Source organism: Eucalyptus grandis, chromosome 8 (genome assembly GCF_016545825.1).
Source record: "Eucalyptus grandis isolate ANBG69807.140 chromosome 8, ASM1654582v1, whole genome shotgun sequence".
In the NCBI taxonomy this organism is placed as follows: Eukaryota; Viridiplantae; Streptophyta; class Magnoliopsida; order Myrtales; family Myrtaceae; genus Eucalyptus; species Eucalyptus grandis.
Genome location: NC_052619.1, coordinates 69,323,154 through 69,342,140, shown reverse-complemented (window position 1 = coordinate 69,342,140; position 18,987 = coordinate 69,323,154). Strand labels below are relative to the sequence as shown.

Here is an 18,987-nt window from a genome sequence, read left to right as displayed (position 1 = left end):
AATGATTTGGGACACATTTTTTTTTTAAATAACCACTCAAGAATACCAATCAATAAAAAGTATCTTCATTATCGTAAACAATAAAAATACTTGTCGTTCGTTTATTTTCCTAAGCAATATGAACAATTACTTTTAAGAAAATATATATCATATTATTCATTTTTTTTTTTAAAAACGAATGAAGCCTTATAGCAAAATACATGGCTCTAAGCGCCAAGCGAGACAACAACGCCATGAGATGTATTTTTAAATATGTCAAACATAAATTTATTTAGTTTCATTCTCATTTAACTTAGTTTTTCATCTTATTTCTTTAATTTTTATTCGCAGTAATCATTTTTTTTTTTTTTTTTTTTGGCAGGGGGTGAGGTGGTGTGGTCTACGGAGGCAAGGGAAGTGCGAGAGCTGAAAGCGCACTCCGACGTTGGTGGCGTAAGCTGTTGCCAGGTCAATGGAATTTCGGGTAAAAAGCTGCGTTCGGTCAGGCCTCCACGTGGCGCTCGCTCGTCATCTCTCATCTCGTGCGCTTTTTCTATCTCGTGCGCTTTTTCTCAAAATTCAAAGCGCTAGGTGATAACGGTTTATCGAGAAAATATTAGGTACCCTCAAAGGACCACGTCATTGGTGCTCTGAACGATTCACCGTTCAACACCTGTCCAGCGGCAGGTCCACGTCGGCCCTCTTTGCTTTTCGGTGCGCTTCTCTCTCTCCTCTCTCTTCTCACTCTCTCCCAAGTAACTCTGCGGCTGATGGCTCGGCTCGGCTGAGCAAAAGAAAGCACGGATAATAAATGCGCAACATCCCGCTTAAAATTTCTCTCTCCTCACTTGAATATTTTCTGGACTCTCTCTCCCCGTGGACGAGCTGCACTTCCTCTGTTTCCTTCTCAGCGCATTCCACCCCTCCGCCTCCGCCTCTGCCTCCGCCTCTCCAAGAAGCCTCGCCGGTCATCTACCTCTGGCATGTCGCCTCCTCCAGGAGCCCCATCAGTCGCAGCTAGTTCCCGACCCCCTTCGCCTCCAACTGTTTCCAACGCCGAGATCGAGCATAAAGTTTGTGCTCGCGTTGTTCTCTCGGCAACTTCTGGCCTCCGTCTGATTGCCTCCCTCCGATGAACTACTCATCATCAACTCCGACTCCGAGCCGCCGCCGCCGCTGATGGCGTCCTTCGTCTCTGACATCTGCTCGTTCTCCCCTCCCTCAGGCCGAAGACGCCGCCGGCCTCCGCCGCGAAGCCGTCGGCCTCCGGCAGTAGGGAGGCGGCCTCGGTCTCGTTCCCGAGCGGCACTAGGCTCCCCGCCGTTGACTGGGTGCTGTCCCTGTCGCTGGCCCGATCGGTCGCGAGGGAGATGTCAGTGTACCTGGGCAGGGCCGACGGCGCGGCGAAGAAGGAGAGGCGCGGGCTAGAGGGCTAGAGCTCGCTGTGGACGAGGTACGTGGACTGGCTGCACCAGCACTGGATTTAGGGCTTTTCCTTGGACGCGAGCCGAATCAGGTTCACGGACGAGTTCGTGGAGAAGATGGAGCCTCGGTTCCAGGCCGCGTTCAAGGCGATGGAGGAGCTGGAGAAGGGCGCGATCGTGAACCCGGCCTGGACGAGGGCCGCATGATCGGGCATTACTGGTTGAGGAAGTCAGAACTCGCGCCGGCCCGGTTCCTGATGCACGCTCGACGCCGTCTACAATTTCGCTGCCGACGTGGTCAGCGGTGAGGCCAGTTCTGGAATTCCGGTCGTTGTTGCTCTCCGTGTGGTAAGAAAGTTTGTAGTTCCCTGCGTTCTTTTTTTTTTCTTTCCTGGGAATCCGTTTGCCGTCGTAGATGCCTGTGTCAGTTTTCTGGTAAACGCCAGCATTGTAGCTTGAGAAGAGCGTGAGCTGGGGATAAATTGAATTGGTTTCTGGTTGAAGAGATGGAGAGCTCGTTTACGTATTATTCACTTGAAATGACCGTGTATGGAAATTTCCGACTCTAAGACGCAGTAATTTCAAAATTTTCTTCAGGTTTTCCGATTAATGTCAACATGAAATTCGGTTTTTGATCGTTGGTTTTCTTTTAGTGTGCTTAGCTGATTGCATCAGACACGGATGGATTGATTGACTTGATTATGTTTGACGCTTAATTTGCAGATTAAGCCCCTCTTACTTCTCCCGTGGATCGCTTTCTCTCTCGCCCTTTCAGTTGGAATAGGAGGTTCAGCTCTTGGGCCACGGTTTGTTGCAGAGGCATTGGCTCCCAGTAATCCTCCTTTTAATTGTTAAAGACCGGAGTGTCCATCCTCCTCTCACAATCTACCCTTAAGGTATTTAGCTTTATGGAATGTGCTGCTCTTTTAACGTTTTATACCTTCATTGATCTATCCATTTAAGTTGTCGGTGGATGCACATTGCACCGTTGATAGTGGAGGTGAGCATAGCCCTTTTTCATTCAGTTGGGCACAGAACCAAACAAACTGCATTAATACGGTTTACCAAACCAAACCACACTATGTTCTTTTTGGTAACTTTTACTCCATCCTATTTTTCAAAGCAAGCTGAGCTGGTCACTTCCTTCGGTTTTATTGGCAAATGGTGCGGCAAGCCAGACTCTGTTTTTGCTTAGCGCATTCCTTCCCCCTCAACAAAAAAGAGTCCCTCTAAAATCTATGGCATGGACAAATATGTGCACTATTTGGTGGTTTAAATCAGCACCTAACCTAGCTCTTCACCGTATGTCATTTTTTATTGTCTTTATTAGGAAGCAGCCTTGCAGGAGTTGGTATTGCTCTATGCTGAAGAAGTGGACGAAACTGATGTTCAAGGTGAATCTGAGTTCAAATCATTGGATGTATAGATCTATGAGAGAATCCCTATTTGAGCTTTGCCGTTAAATTCTTTATGATATCTGACATTACCATGTTTTTCGTTTATTTAATTTTTCCACATGAATCGATGAGCTCTAAACTTCTAGAATTGAATTCACTGCATTTTTTTGCAATTGATTAGGATATATTTCCTCACAGAGTATCATTCCGTATCATGGACACGGCATGTAGAAGATCTACTCTAATCATGTCTATGCTCTCAGCATGTCCCGAATGAACTTCTTTTATACTTCTCTGATTTATTTCTTCCTTCAGTGAAGTAGTTTAGATTTTAATAAAGAAAGTGATCTATCTAAATTACTTCCATTCACATCATCTACAGCTTCATGTTTAATTGCCAGAATCAAAATTTGCTACCTGTTTTATCGCATTTCAAGTAACTTCAATGGTTAATCGTAATAATAATAGAAAAACTTTCATTGTTAATCACATTTAAAATAAAGCGAGGTACAGAGGATGTATATCCACTGGATAAGAAGACCTTAAATCCCAGTACTCATTTCAAGTCGTTAAGTTGCTCAACATTTGACGCTCATAATAATCTTTTAGTATCAGGGAAAGGTGTTGAGAGATGAGAATATGAGCCCCAAATCTATTATTTGATACTCCTGATAATTGCTTAGTTGTAGGTGGCTTATGGACAAATAAAAGAGTTACATATTGCTCTACGACTTAAATACTGGCTTCTTGTTGACTACATATTATTATTTGTCATCTAATATTCGTGAAATTAGTTGGAGAGCTTGGATTAGTGGTGCACAGCAAGTCCAGTTCAAGCCAAGAATCGGGTAGAGCCATCCTGATGAAGTCCGGTTCCAGGTCAATTCTCAAAAAAATTAGTCCACTTCTTGATAATGAAACCGTAGAGTCGGCCTTTTTTCTGGTTTGGCTCCCGGTTCTTATACTAAAACCATCTATAGGACCATGAAATCGACCAACCAGGGTGGTTCTAGGCTCAAACCAATCTAGAACCCATGTTTCACTTTATTTATAAAAAATGTAATAGCAAGTTGCAACTGAGAGGGATTGGAAGCCGTGACCTCAAGTATGAGGTGTATGCATAACACCACTAAGCTCACAAGAGTTTGCTCGACAACAGCTATAAAAGATGATCAATGATATTTTAGACATGATTTTCACAAGAAAAACCTGGTTCTTGAGTACTGAAACTGGCCCGAAACCGGCCAAGTGTAATTGACTCGGTTCTTGCTTCCAACCTCGGAAATGAATCGCCCAATTCCCAAAAAGAGCTTTTGTGGAAATCAGATCATACATATTGTATGTTATTTTCCATTGCTCATGTCCAGGCTAGTTGCAGATCATTTGTAACTGAGACCTCCATGGTTGGTACTAGGTTTTTGCCGTGGAATTGACACATCCTAGAACAGGTCGCCTGTAGTTTTAGATGTCAAGTAGCAGTATTCTTTATACATCTGATTTTTCGATCTCAAATTTTCCTTTCAATGATTCAAGGAATTGATACTCCACCAATCATTGTTGTTTGATAGGGTGACAACAATCTATCCTTTTTCTCAGTTTTTTCCCCTGCCTATAGAAGTTTCACCGACAAGTCGTTGAGTTCCATGTTTTTTATAAAGATACTAACTAGAGCAGAGTTAACAACTAATTATTAGCTTCTCATGACGCGCAAGAGCTATAAGCTATCGAATATCAGACTTATCCTTTTTATTGCAAAGAAATTAGTTGATCTTGGTTGATGTGCTCACGTGGTTATCACAGAGTAGGTTCCATGGCCTTTCTATTGTTGTTGCACATAAAAAAAAAAAAATAATAATAAATCGAACACCTTGTTGGTTTCTTTTCTGGTTGAGCATTTTCTTTAGGGCAAGCTTCCGTGAGGTCTCGGGTTGAACTCTATTTTGGTGCATGTATTTTATAATTAGGACTATCCAGTCTAGTGGCTTTTTAAAGTCATTATTGCTAATGAGGCTTAGTCAGTTTGTTAGTCTTGCGTAGAAAAGTTATTGCTTGTGATGTATAACAAAATCTTGGGTAACTGGATGTCTTCATTTATATGTCATTCTGATGGTACACTTGCATGAAGTTATGTCAAAATTAATCTTTTTGGTCGTTTGGTTAAGTGAAATTTTGGCATCTTTAATTTTGCAGATATTGCATTGATCACTGTTTTCCCCATCATGAATGTAGGGTGTTCCCATAACACGAGAACTCGTTGTTGGACAATACTGCGCGGGTTGAGGGCTGGTTGGCTAGGTTTCCAATGTTTGATCGGGTGGGTGGTAGAACATCTGACATGTCTGCAGTTGGTCTATTTCCAGCAGCCCTTCAAGTTCGTAAGCCTTACTTCTAATCTCATTGTGGTTATATTCTGATTTGACTCGAAGAGCATATTCATTAGCGAATCCAACTTTGGGGGATTGATATCAGAGAAATGCTTGTTGGTGCATCCTTGGTGGATGAGGCTACCGCGACGAAAGTGGTAACATTGCTGTCAACTAATGTTTTGGTGTTTCTTCGAACGTTTTGTTGTTACCCAAGTCCAGTAAAGGAATTAGTTTTGGTATCAATGGGGCAACTTATGGTGTAAAATCTTGCTTAGTGCTTAGGATTCTGCATGTGCACTTTTATGATGTAGGAAGCTGGGTCGCCAGAATGAACTTAGTATGGTCGAGATATCAGTCTTGATTATAGATACCTAATCAGGCATTAAAGGATGTCAGCTAACAAGTTGAACAGTTGTCACTGATGGTATGCACTGTGATGTATGCAAGAGTAACTTGTGAACTTATATGCAGCAGAATCGTACTTGTATCCAGTCATTATGCGCTGAGAAGATTTTGTAGTATATGTGCTAGAGGATGTCATACAGTATAATTCATTGTAAAATAGAATGTAGAGGATCCATTTGATCCATTTAAGCTCACGACTGGCAATTGCTAGCAATTGCTGTTGTTGTCGTTTAGTTGCTTCAAGGCATGTTCATTTCTAGTTGCTGATGCACGCTACAGTGAATCAAAGTACAATGCACTTTGATTTGTGCCTTCTCTTGTTGCCTGCTTGTAGTATCAAATTCCCCAGCAATTTGAATCCTTGTTCAGGATGCAGAGTAAATCTGCAATGCAAGTCGGAGAGATGATTCTGTTTCCTTGTCCAGGATATCCATTATTTTGTAGGTTGTCTGAAAAAGAACCATAGACACGTTTATTTAGGGACTGAGCATATCGACAGTGTTTGCATTCCTAGATTGTGATTCCTGTGCTTGCTAGCAGTATTAAATCTGGCAGCAAATAAAATTCTCTTTAAGGATACAGTCCAATGTAAGTCTGGGAATCAATTCTGTTTCCTTGTCCAAGACATTGCTAACTTGTATGTTGTGTCAGAAGAAGATCCACAGAAACATTGATGTAGGGACTATAGATTAACTTAGCATGTCCACATTGTTTTTTTTTTTGGTGACCCAGGAACCCCCGAACAGCCAACAGCTGGCGGGGTAAACCCGGGGCAAACTAGGCCACCACCACAGACCCAGCCGCGGGTGAGTTGCGCAATGGAGATGCGGGGTTTCGAACCCCTCCCCCCTCGGTGGGGGAGAAAGCGCGAAACCATTGCGGCCACCGCGGGCGGTGGTAGCATGTCCACATTGTTTGTGCTTCCTACATTGTAAATCCTTTGGCAAGTAACTTATCATTGTACTACTTTCATCAAATAATCACAAACATAAATGTAAAGGTCTGTTTGGGTTGGCTGTGAGTTTCAGCTTACCCTTCTGGTTTTAGCTGTAGGTTTGAGTTTTTGGCTTTACAAAAATGAAGTTGGCGGACGAGGTATTTTATCTAAATTGCCTTCTCTTATGCTGTTAGGGCTGGAAACTTTAGAATAAGAGTGTACTTGATGGTGTTAAATATTGACCAAGGGATTATGATGGTGATCTAATGGTTATTTCTTTGATATGCTGAAGAAACTCTCTGTTGTGCTGAAGAGCAACTTCATGGATCCACTTTTAACCATGCTCCTTTTATGGAAAGGGCAACTAAATAAATCCCTTTGTCATTGTTCTTTATTTATTCTGGGTCGTGGGAGTTGAAATTTGGATTATGAAGTTGCAAATGTCTTTCCTTTTTTAATTCGTTATTTTTCCACTAATGAAGGAAAGTTCAGTCGCAAACACTTGTAAGGAGGACCCATGCATTGAACATACGGCTTATTTTCCTCCTCAACTTTTGTGCATGCATGAGTTTGCTTTCAAATTCCTGTTGAAAGATATATTTTTTCTCTTCATCTTGTCCTAATGTCGCTGTTGGCTTGAATTGCTGACATCCTTGAAGGTAGGATGCTGGTCTGTATTTTGAGTTTTTCACTGAGTATATTAAGCTATTTGATCCATTAGAAAATTTATGGGCAATAAAATCAAATTTGTTCCTGATCTCAATGGTGCTGAGGTTTCCATGCATTGACTTGCATTTATATAGCATCATAATTTCATTATTTGTTGGTTTACCTTTGAAACATAAAGCAGAGTGGTGACGAAGAGGAACGGGTGCCAGAGCAAGAGCCAGAATGGGAGTATACACCTGCTGGACGCGCTCTAAAGGAAAAATAGTAAGTGCCACAATTCTTTATGTTTTTCTTCTCAGTGTAAGTTTTTTGCTGCTAATTCAATTGATGAAAGGGATGCCAATGCTAATTCAGTTGATGAAAAAGAAGTTGTGACTGCTCCTCCGCCCCCACCAGATCCTGAGCTGCCGCCCACTGTATCTGCAACAGCTCAATCAGTTAGACTGTTATATGGGGAAGATAAGCCTACCATTCCTCCTTTTGTGATACTAGGCCCTCCTCCTTCTCGACCTAAGGATGCAAGACTCATTCTTAAAAAGAGAAAGAAGTTAGAGCAAATGCGGCCCATCCAGGCAGAAGTCCAGGAGAGCAGGCAATGCTCTCTGCAGAATTTCTTAGGTGATGATGCTGCTTCAAGTTCTATCCCTCTGGCCCCTAAGCTTAATGCATTTCCACCATCGGTGGCCACAATGCCAAGTCCTACTCAGAAGGAGGCTCCACTTAACACATCAACTTCAGCGATGCGTCAACCTTCTTGGGAGAAAATGAATGTAGAACTGTCCCCATCATCTGAAGTACTTCAGTTGGTTGTGTCGAGCATTGGTCCGGGTCAACAGCTTGCCCTTTTTCTGCCCCCGAAAAGCTTAGATCTCCCTAGAAGTGATGTATCCTCAATGAAACACAGTCTTGACCCTACACGCAATTCTGAACCAAATCATGATGGAGGCAAGAAGCAATCACATCCCGTCAATGGGCTTGCAGATCCTGAGAAGTTAGACCAGCCTGAAAGAGGGAATTCTTCCAGTAAGACTTGGTCGGTTCTTTCTCGGACTAATCATCTTGATGCAGAGGAAGTCTCGTCTAAGGAGACTGTTTCAGGTCATCCGACAGTGACACTAATCCATAAATTCAAGGCAGGGGAGTGACAATCTATGGAAATCACAATTCTTTCATGGGACTAGAAGCGTTAGGGTGCTTTGCAGATGGTGGCATAAATTCTTTTCTTGGAGACTTTGAGTAGTGACAGTGAGCAATGAAACTGCAAAGATAGGGATAATTAGCCAAATTAGGACACCCCCGTGTAAAGCTTTTGTTATAGAAAATGAGATTATAGTGTTAGTCGATGTACATTCGTCTTACTCAAGTGTTACAGTGTGCTAGATTAGCATAAAGATGAGTTAGTGCAAGCGTTTAACCGAGTAAGGTTGTTGAGTGGCTTTGTCCAATACATCACCCTTAGATCAAGTCTAACTGGTGCATTTACCTTTCTTTTCTTCACTTGCCTTGTTCTATCTTCCCAAGCTTTTAGAAGGTTCTTCAGTATGAGACTAAAAGTTTGTATCATATATATTGTATTGTCAAAATATCACAAATTTTCTATGTCAATAAGGGTTCATTTTCAAGTTATAGTGATGAATTTTTTTGCATAATGAGCAGTATTAGCAACCATGAAAAGCCATTGTTAAAACTCTACCCAGCTTTCAGGAGGACAAAGGGGAAACGCACATATAGTTTACCTAATTTGTGCATAATTTCTTATAGATTCATATTAATTGAAATCGAGACTATGAGATTGCAAAGTGTACAGTTTTATCTCTTCAGGCACATAAACATACTTGGTGAAATTGAGTTTTACTGTGATGACCAATCGAAGGAAAGAATGGGTATGGAGACTACTAATGAGATTTAACCAGCTGAATTGAGAGCTTAAAGAACCAAAGTGGACGGAATTATAACTTATTAAACCAACATCTCATCAAAGTTGAACAATGTTGCGTCTTCTCACCAACATTATCATATGAAATCGAAGCAATGTATTTTGTATGACACTAGTATTCTCTAGTCGATGGCCAAAAATAACTTGAACATAGCATTTCGATATTTGAATAACAAAGTTTTCAAGATATCTTCCAACAATACAAAGAGTGAGAATTAAGAACCACCATATTCTTTATAACAAGAATTAAAAATTCAAGATTGTCCTGATTTCCAAAACTAACTGAAAGTTAACTAATGTCAATTTTGTTTGTATATCTACACACTCAAAAGCTGATGAGAGAATAACCACTGAAAAACATTCAGGTTGTGCAGTTTGATATCACTACCAATACAAAAGATGGCACACCCCTCAAGCGTATAGTATCTTCTCTTATACAGAATATGCATCCCACTAGCTAACTCAGGTTATATGCCTCTCACTAGCTTAGTCACATAACTGAGACCTACTTCACAACCGAGCAGCACAGCATCTAGTTTCTCTGGACACAGAAAAGCCATGAAAACAACAAGGTTGTGTATGGATTTAGCCAGCTTTCTTCTGAATCACACGTGCTATGACGTCTGAGACTCCACCGGCCTTCTTTTTTCTTGTTTTCTTCTCAAACGACAGTGCCATCTTTGATTGTTGCGTTTTTCAGTGTGACTGTTATCCCTGACCTGATGTAGAATCCTTCTTCTGGTCTATCTGCTTCTTGAACACCCTGTAAATGGAAGGATCACATACAGTCATAAATCCAGATGGAATTGAAGTATCAGGATTGCAAAAGGCAATACTTGCATCAGTGTCGTGAATAACCACATTTTTCCCTATCTGGGCATTCTTGTCAATTATGCAGTTCCTTGAGAAAGGAAAAGCAAGGGAATTTGTCAGTGGAAGGATTGTGAACTACTATTAACAAGTCGTCGATTCAGAATTTCCTGTAGACATGCCTATTCAAAGAATGAATAATTACCTGATTTTAATATTTTGTCCAACCCCAATAGGAACCTTCCCTTGTGCCAGAAGAGATGCGATTTCAGCTTCAGTCTGATAGTAATCTGCACCCATCATCACGGTATCCTGCAAATTCAAACGTGTCCCAAAAACCAGCACCCAAACTATGTCGCCATTGCTATAGAAATTGGCACACAAACTAACCCCAGTATTGTGAACTTGTAGCAAATTTGGAATGTCTATACTGATGACTAGCTTAGTACATTAGCTTGACAAAGGAAATTAGCGTCTATAAAAAACGACATGTAAAATGACCATCAAGTAATCAAAAGACTTGTATTAGAAGCATCCTGACTTGTTCTAAGTCCACTATACCTTCAACTTGAGGAAATACAACCAATAGATGAAGATACAGCAATTCAAAAATATCACTGTACACCAGAGTTATATGAACAAATTGAATGGCATCATTTGCCCTTGTTAAATCTAGTCCACCACCTCAAAATGTTCTGATGGGATCTATTAACCCAAAAAGTTGAAAGCTGAAAATGTCAACATTCCAACCAAATCATCCAAGAATCTGAAAATTATTTTTCTCAAGCAATCACCATTATGATCTTCAAAAGGTCAAAGAATGGATACGAATGCAGCACACCTTAAACTCAACACCATAGTCTAGATGCAAGCGCACACCAACAATGTAAGAAGCAACCGTGAGAGATTATTGCATCTACAATCTGCAGAAACAGTTCAAATAAGAGACAGAGTTTAGACCATTACAAAAACAGAGACTTATCGTGTTGACAAGCTTACCCTGCATTTATCAACTTTACTGGGGGTAAGAATCTCGAAGACGTGTAGAAAGGTGTTTGCGGATCACAAAATTCAAACTTTGGAGGCTGCATTACAGGAAATTAACCCACTATTAGAAAAGCCACTGTCTCCTCAAAGGACAAACAATATCGCTTTATGACAGCCAAAGTTTGAACTCGAAGCTTCTATAATTTTTCTGAGAATGTGATTGAGATGACGCCCCAGATTGACATAGAAATTGTAGCCAAAAAGATCTAAAGAGTAAGTATTTTTCCAGCCCTAAGGTTAAGCCAGCATATCAAGTGATTAATGACTATAGAAGGTGATGACTGAATTCGCAGATGACATTGACATCTCCAATTGAGTTATCGAGCAGAAGATGCAATACCACACACACACCTGCTCTGTTAGGGCCAAATTAGTGTCAAAGAATGACTTGATTGTTCCAATGTCCTCCCAGTAGTCATTAAATAGATACGCCTGAAAAATCAATGCATCCTGATAAGTAAGCATTTCTGTTAAGGTAGCTCGCAAGTACAGGTTACCTATAAACACACATCTCTAATGAACGGGAGAGAGAGACAGAGAGAGACAGAGAGAAAGCCCACAGCTTAGTCTATGTTAAAGAAAAGGTCCTGACCTGGACATTATGCTCTGCAACAGTTGACGGAATTATTTCAGAGCCAAAATCATTGCATGAGGGGTAGCTCCATCTCAGAAGCTTTAGTAACACGTCGGTTTTACATACATCGACGCCCATTGAGGCAATGTATGGCAAGTTCACTGCATCTTGCTTTGATAGCCCAAGAAGAGTACTATCGACTTGCTGTGGGCAGAGGTTTGTGCAGGAGACGAGAATCCAAATAAGATTAGTAACTAGTCGATGCATTACATGATGTGCAGAGATGATGTCTGCCAAGGAAACAGCTAAAGCAGTCACGTCAATTGATAGGAAGTGTTTATTGCATTAATGATACCATTGCTTTCAGCTCATTGCCCTTCGGTTTTCCGGCAAATTGGATGATCCGTCCAGTTCTGTCAATCTTCATCAGTCCACAACTCGAAGCACGACTGCAGCAACAAAAACCAGAAAGGGTTAGTTGCAAAACCCATCAGTAGCTCTAAATTTAGTGCAACTGAAAACGGACGTAAGAAACAATATAATCACAAAAATTTGGTTCTTCCCAACCATAAGTGGAATGTCAGGGAGAAGTGAGCTTTATATGCTCTTAAATCTTCTCAGCTTTATATGCTCTTAAATCTTTTAAGGCAATATATTTAACCACAATAAGAACCTGTCATCCATTGGGACACATGAAACTGTGATATCGGCATTTGTATCAATATGCTTCTGCAATCAAGCCACAACTGGTCAATTTAAACTCACAAACATATTAGATGAAGGAGTTTACGATGAAATCTTCAAAGTACCTGCACAAAATTCATGTAATTCATCCAGTACAGGTGGTCACCAGACAAAATCAAGATATTCTCCACATTCTTGTTCTTGGCATCCTGCGGAAATAATTTGAAACCAACATTCAACTTCAAGAGAAACTCCAAAAAACTTTGCACAAGTAATTGCCAAAACCCTAAGCACTTGCCTCAAAGACCCATATGAATTGCCTAATAGCATCAGCAGTCCCCTGGAACCACCTCTTTCCAGCTTCACCCGGAGTTTGAGATGCCGCAAGGACCTATATGTGTTACCAAATTTTTTTCATATTAACTGCAGTCGTTTCTTGAGTTAAGTCATCAGGAATCCAAAATAATAAATCGGAAAAAAATTATACCTCCACAAATCCATCACCAAAACTAACGCCATTATCAAAGTTGTATGTCCAGGAAAGGTGGCGATTGAGGGAAAAGGAATTAAACTGCGTTAAGATGAATATTTTTCTGATACCACTGTTAATGCAATTGCTCATTGGGATATCAATCAACCGGTAGCATCCTCCTATAGGAACCTGCAGATTTAAAAAACCACATAATTGAATATATCGTTGAGAGAGTGCTATGTAGGTAAGCAATGGGCATATACAAATAATCACTAACTGTTGGCTTGGCCCTTCTGCTAGTAAGTGGAAACAATCATGTTCCAGCACCTCCTCCCAGTATAATTAAAGCAACACTCTTCAGGTCTGCTCTTGGAGTTTCCAACATTGGAGCTTGAAGAGTCTGAAATCACAGTTCAAGGAAAGTAACAAGTAACCCACATTAGGGAACAGCATATTGGGATCAAAAGTAAATCTCATATAAGAGCAGACAGGAGAGCATCTTCAACTGAGAACTTCCCCATTTTTAGACAACTAAATTATCTCAATCAAGTACGATAAGACAAATGATAGCAATTAACACATCGAACTCAAGGCAAGACCCCTCAAATAGCTATGAACTACCTTGAGAGGAGGATCAAGGCACTCAATATGAAAGGTCTAGGGAGCTATCACAAATAACGCCTTCATAGTAATACTGCAAGACAAAATGTTACAAAAACCACCAGTGAGAGAACAATAGTTGGTCCCCAAAAAGTCCTCAACATCGAAATGATACAAATCCTCAAGACATCTAATTGACACAAAAGAGGATAAAATTTTATCCTGTAGACAAAATTTTGCCTATGGTCACTGTTATGATTCAACAAGGGTTTAATGTAAATAAAAAAGAAAACTAGAAGGTGCCTCACAACTTTAGAAACGGCATAGTTACGAATAAACAGAAGTGGTATGTGATGGCAAAGCAATTGACAATATATTACCCCATCAATTCCTTTCTTCTTAGATGAATACCAATCCAGAGAAATTTCAGATTTTAGCTTGTTCCTGGCAAAAGTCGTAGTCTCTGGGACCTCCAAGCCTACTGAATTCTGTTCTTTATCATATTTCTGAGTGTTATGACTGTTCTTAAGTACTCGGGACAAAAGCCTCGAGCTACAACTTGCAATGTAAGCTCCAGAGTGAAAAACTTCTACAAACTCCAGAATTTAACAGTCGATTCATCTCGATCCAAGAGCAAATAATACATTCCGCAGGGATATCTATGAGCTTAAGACAAGGGATTAGCAAGAGAAGACGACGGCAAGAGAGAAAGCGATCCACGGGAGAAGTAAGAGGGGGCTTAATCTGCAAATTAAGCGTCAAACATAATCAAGTCAATCAATCCATCCGTGTCTGATGCAATCAGCTAAGCACACTAAAAGAAAACCAACGATCAAAAACCGAATTTCATGTTGACATTAATCGGAAAACCTGAAGAAAATTTTGAAATTACTGCGTCTTAGAGTCGGAAATTTCCATACACGGTCATTTCAAGTGAATAATACGTAAACGAGCTCTCCATCTCTTCAACCAGAAACCAATTCAATTTATCCCCAGCTCACGCTCTTCTCAAGCTACAATGCTGGCGTTTACCAGAAAACTGACACAGGCATCTACGACGGCAAACGGATTCCCAGGAAAGAAAAAAAAAAAAAAAAAGAACGCAGGGAACTACAAACTTTCTTACCACACGGAGAGCAACAACGACCGGAATTCCAGAACTGGCCTCACCGCTGACCACGTCGGCAGCGATTGAAGACGGCGTCGAGCGTGCATCAGGAACCGGGCGGGCGCGGGTTCTGACTTCCTCAACCAGTAATGCCCGATCATGCGGCCCTCGTCCAGGCCGGGTTCACGATCGCGCCCTTCTCCAGCTCCTCCATCGTCTTGAACGCGGCTTGGAACCGAGGCTCCATCTTCTCCACGAACTCGTCCGTGAACCTGATTCGGCTCGCGTCCAAGGAAAAGCCCTAAATCCAGTGCTGGTGCAGCCAGTCCACGTACCTCGTCCACAGCGAGCTCTAGCCCTCTAGCCCGCGCCTCTCCTTCTTCGCCGCGCCGTCGGCCCTGCCCAGGTACACTGACATCTCCCTCGCGACCGATCGGGCCAGCGACAGGGACAGCACCCAGTCAACGGCGGGGAGCCTAGTGCCGCTCGGGAACGAGACCGAGGCCGCCTCCCTACTGCCGGAGGCCGACGGCTTCGCGGCGGAGGCCGGCGGCGTCTTCGGCCTGAGGGAGGGGGAGAACGAGCAGATGTCAGAGACGAAGGACGCCATCAGCGGCGGCGGCGGCTCGGAGTCGGAGTTGATGATGAGTAGTTCATCGGAGGGAGGCAATCGGACGGAGGCCAGAAGTTGCCGAGAGAACAACGCGAGCACAAACTTTATGCTCGATCTCGGCGTTGGAAACAGTTGGAGGCGAAGGGGGTCGGGAACTAGCTGCGACCGATGGGGCTCCTGGAGGAGGCGACGTGCCAGAGGTAGATGACCGGCGAGGCTTCTTGGAGAGGCGGAGGCAGAGGCGGAGGCGGAGGGGTGGAATGCGCTGAGAAGGAAACAGAGGAAGTGCAGCTCGTCCACGGGGAGAGAGAGTCCAGAAAATATTCAAGTGAGGAGAGAGAAATTTTAAGCGGGATGTTGCGCATTTATTATCCGTGCTTTCTTCTGCTCAGCCGAGCCGAGCCATCAGCCGCAGAGTTACTTGGGAGAGAGTGAGAAGAGAGAGGAGAGAGAAGCGCACCGAAAAGCGAAGAGGGCCGACGTGGACCTGCCGCTGGACAGGTGTTGAACGGTGAATCGTTCAGAGCACCAATGACGTGGTCCTTTGAGGGTACCTAATATTTTCTCACGGTTTATCCAGCAAATTTCAAAAAGGTGCATGACATGGAAGACTGAAAATATCTAGATTTATTACGTCAGCTTCTTCTTCTTCTTCTTCCTTTTCCTTCCACACATTAGATATCTAGATTTTATTAAAAATATATATTGGTTATTGCATGATTTTACACAACACGATCAATTTTGAATTGGTGTAATTTAATTAGTAAATATGTACCGTTGGACACAATGTTCACACTAAGTTCCGATTTTTTTAATTCAAATTCGATTCAATAAGCATCGGATATATTTGAATATGGTAGGATTGCAGTCAATACCCAAAATCTAATGAACTTGTGTTAGATCAAGCTCAAATTCCAACTCAAAACCCAACCATTCGGAGTATCATGGCGATTTTTCGCATGCAAATGTAAAACATGCGTAAAAGAAGTACATTTTAATTGTGAATTGAGGAGGAAATTGCCAAAATGAAGGATTTGGAGAGACGAACTTGAAGCAACAAGAAATTTGCTTTTTGTTTATTATTATTGATTGAAATTGAAATGCATATGAGGGAGGCCAACTTCCAAATTCTAAGCCATTGACTATTTAGAGTAAGAAAAGAAGCCAAAATCAAGAATCTGTTTTTTTAATTAAAAATAAATAATTTAAAAAATAATTTCTTAAAATAATCGTATGTATTGCTTAAAATAATTATTTAATGAAAAACTTGTTAATTTTATATATAAATATTTTTATGGACGATGAAAATATTATTTATTCATTCATTTATATTAGTAATACAAGTAATATTTATTGGATAATGTTTTATAAATTATTCATTTTCCGCGAATAAAGCCCAAGTGTGGGTTTGTTTCGCAGAAATATATGATTTGAAAATTATTTTCCTGAAAATGATCGCGTGTATCTTATAAAAATGAACAAATAAAAAAAATTCATCATCCATAAAAATGTTATCGATAATGACATATTTCATTAATTAATTATTTCAAGTGATATAAACATCCATTTTTAGTAAAAAAATTAAATTATCCATTTTTTGCGAAATGAATATAGTCTAAAAATAACTAATTTTGCCACACGTGATTGCGATGCAACGAAGTCGCGAAACACGTGATGATCATCTCACGGTTCACGGATGGCGGGATGCGATCCACACAATCAAATCCCATGTGGGATATATCGGGCCACGCTACCGTGCCGGATGCGCTCCTATCGCCTTCAGGCTGGTCAACCCAATGCAAAGCCGTATAAGCAAAACGACGTTATCATTTGTCCGGCTACGCCGTTTCACTCGTCGTGTAGCTTTTATCCTTCGAAAGTGACGAAATCCCTTGCTACTCTCCATTTTTTTAAAGCTCCGTGCAACGCAAGCACACTTAACTAGATTGAATTATCCAATAACTAGCTAGTTGGACCTTTTTAATGCATGCACATAGCATAATCACTCAGATAAAAATATGAGATTGAAATATGTATGACTATGATGGTCAGGAGATTCGATCGGCTTTGTGTTTGTCAATTTTTATTTTTAACATATGTTGCGTCCATAAAATTGTTTCGTATTCTTTTTAATGAACAACCTAATCACAAGTCTAATGATTGCATGTGCCTATGTAACATCATCGCATCCAAAAGGTGGGTGCTCAAAGTGAATACTTGAGATGATACGTGGTTGGTTCAAAAATTTCAGTGGTTGTATTGAATGTGTTATTTTAAAACTACCATTTTCATTTGTCACGAGTGAGAATTAAGATTGATGTTTTTTCGGAAGCCTTCCCAATGCCTTTTAGGGTGTATTTGGGAGAGCTTACATTTTCACTTAAGTAGTATTTACCAAAAACAATTAGTGCTTGACAACTAGATGTGGTGTAATTTTCGTACAATGAGGCTGGGAGGTAGGCAAGCACCGCGACAAAAGATTAGAGGCGAGCATCCATGCTGGACGATCAAAGGCGACCATTGGCAAAGCTTGACAACCCTTGACGAGGCTTTTCTAACCCTCCACGAGTCCTGCGATGAATAGATCTAGAGCAACCCTTGATCCTCAATGAGCCTCGCGACCTTGGCAAATGAAGAACAAATCTAGAGCGACGAACGAAATCTATCGCAGTGAGAGATTATGAACAATAATCAAGGGCAACACAAGAGTACAAACATAATAATAATAATAAGGGCAAGATTAGAAGAGAAAATTCCACTAAATCCTAAAAGCAATATCTTTGCAATGCTAAAAGCGAATGCTGATCCCATGTTGCATTAGGCTTTAAGCATTTCAAAACTAAATATGGCCTAAAGGCCTTCGGACTTGTGTTATCATATGCCTCAACTTTGGCACGAGTGGAGAAATTGTCAAATGAATTTTAAACTTATTGAATAGATGCTAATTCAATTATAGATTTTTCAATTTTGCCAATTAAGCCTACAATTTTTGTGTGAGATTTCAATGAAGTCATTTTGGCTAATTCACTTAAAATTATGGTAATGTGCCACATCAGATGGCCAATGACGGCTAAACAACCACATAAGCGATTTTTTGGTGAAAACTCCAATTCCACCAAAAGTATTACATAGGAATTCTATGCAAAAATTTAAAACTCAATTGATCAAATTAAGAAGTTTATGATTGAATTGACATCATATAATAAAATTAAGACTAAGTAGGTAATTTTCCCAAGATAGGGGCCTTTGGAGGCCTAAAGGACTTTGGGAATGCTCTTAGACTTCAATCACAAGGTCCTCAACAATCCAAAAAAATTTGGCTATAGTTTTATTAATTAGCCCTACTAATTAAGAATGAGAAAAGTGCTAACAAAGTCTTACACTTATTACATTTGTACCAATTCAATTTTAAATTTTTCAATTGGGTCAATTTAGTTCTAAACTTTTTGCATTTGTACCAACTAAATTTATCCACCAATTTTGATTGGAAACACAAAATGTTCTATATGGCACGAACAGAGCTGACATGAATTTTTTTTAATAATATTTTGAATTTTCATTGTTTGTTTTTTTGAGGGTCGGTAAGGGTCACTAGCCAATCCTCATCAGCACTGGGTGAGGGCATCAGAGGGCCCGCGGGCCTTTAGTGGCCAGTGAGGGTGAGGCCCATGACATCCTTGTTGGCCATAGAGGACTTGCAAGTCCTTCCCTACATTTGGCGAGAGTCGCGGCACCGGCTGTGAGGCCCTCGCCTAATGCCAATGAGGGTAATTGGCCCTTGCTGATGGGCTACTTCCTTGTTAACCTTGGAGCAATCTCTCTCCCCCCCCCACCCCTCAAAAAAAAAAAAAAAAAAAAAAAAAAAGAAGAAGAAAAAGGAAAAGAAAATAAAAATCATAAAATTATAGAAATTATCCATATTAGACTTGGTCACGTTACATAAATTAAATTGCATCTACAATAGCA

The 18,987-nt window shown here is 40.9% G+C and overlaps 1 long non-coding RNA gene and 1 pseudogene across 2 annotated transcripts; one reads left to right on the top strand and one right to left on the bottom strand.

Annotated features, from left to right (window-relative positions):
* Nucleotides 1–1,198: 1,198 nt before the first annotated feature.
* On the top strand, nucleotides 1,199–5,328 carry LOC104445749. 2 transcript variants are annotated; one of them, XR_005545781.1, is made up of 4 exons: nucleotides 1,199–1,751; nucleotides 2,127–2,299; nucleotides 2,734–2,797; nucleotides 5,030–5,328. It is a non-coding gene; the product is annotated as an uncharacterized LOC104445749 (long non-coding RNA). The 2 variants fall into 2 exon arrangements; XR_726062.3 differs by lacking the exon at nucleotides 5,030–5,328 and having other exon boundaries at nucleotides 2,734–2,980.
* A 3,976-nt stretch (nucleotides 5,329–9,304) lies between these two features.
* Nucleotides 9,305–15,441, bottom strand: LOC104447493 (annotated as a pseudogene).
* Nucleotides 15,442–18,987: the final 3,546 nt, after the last annotated feature.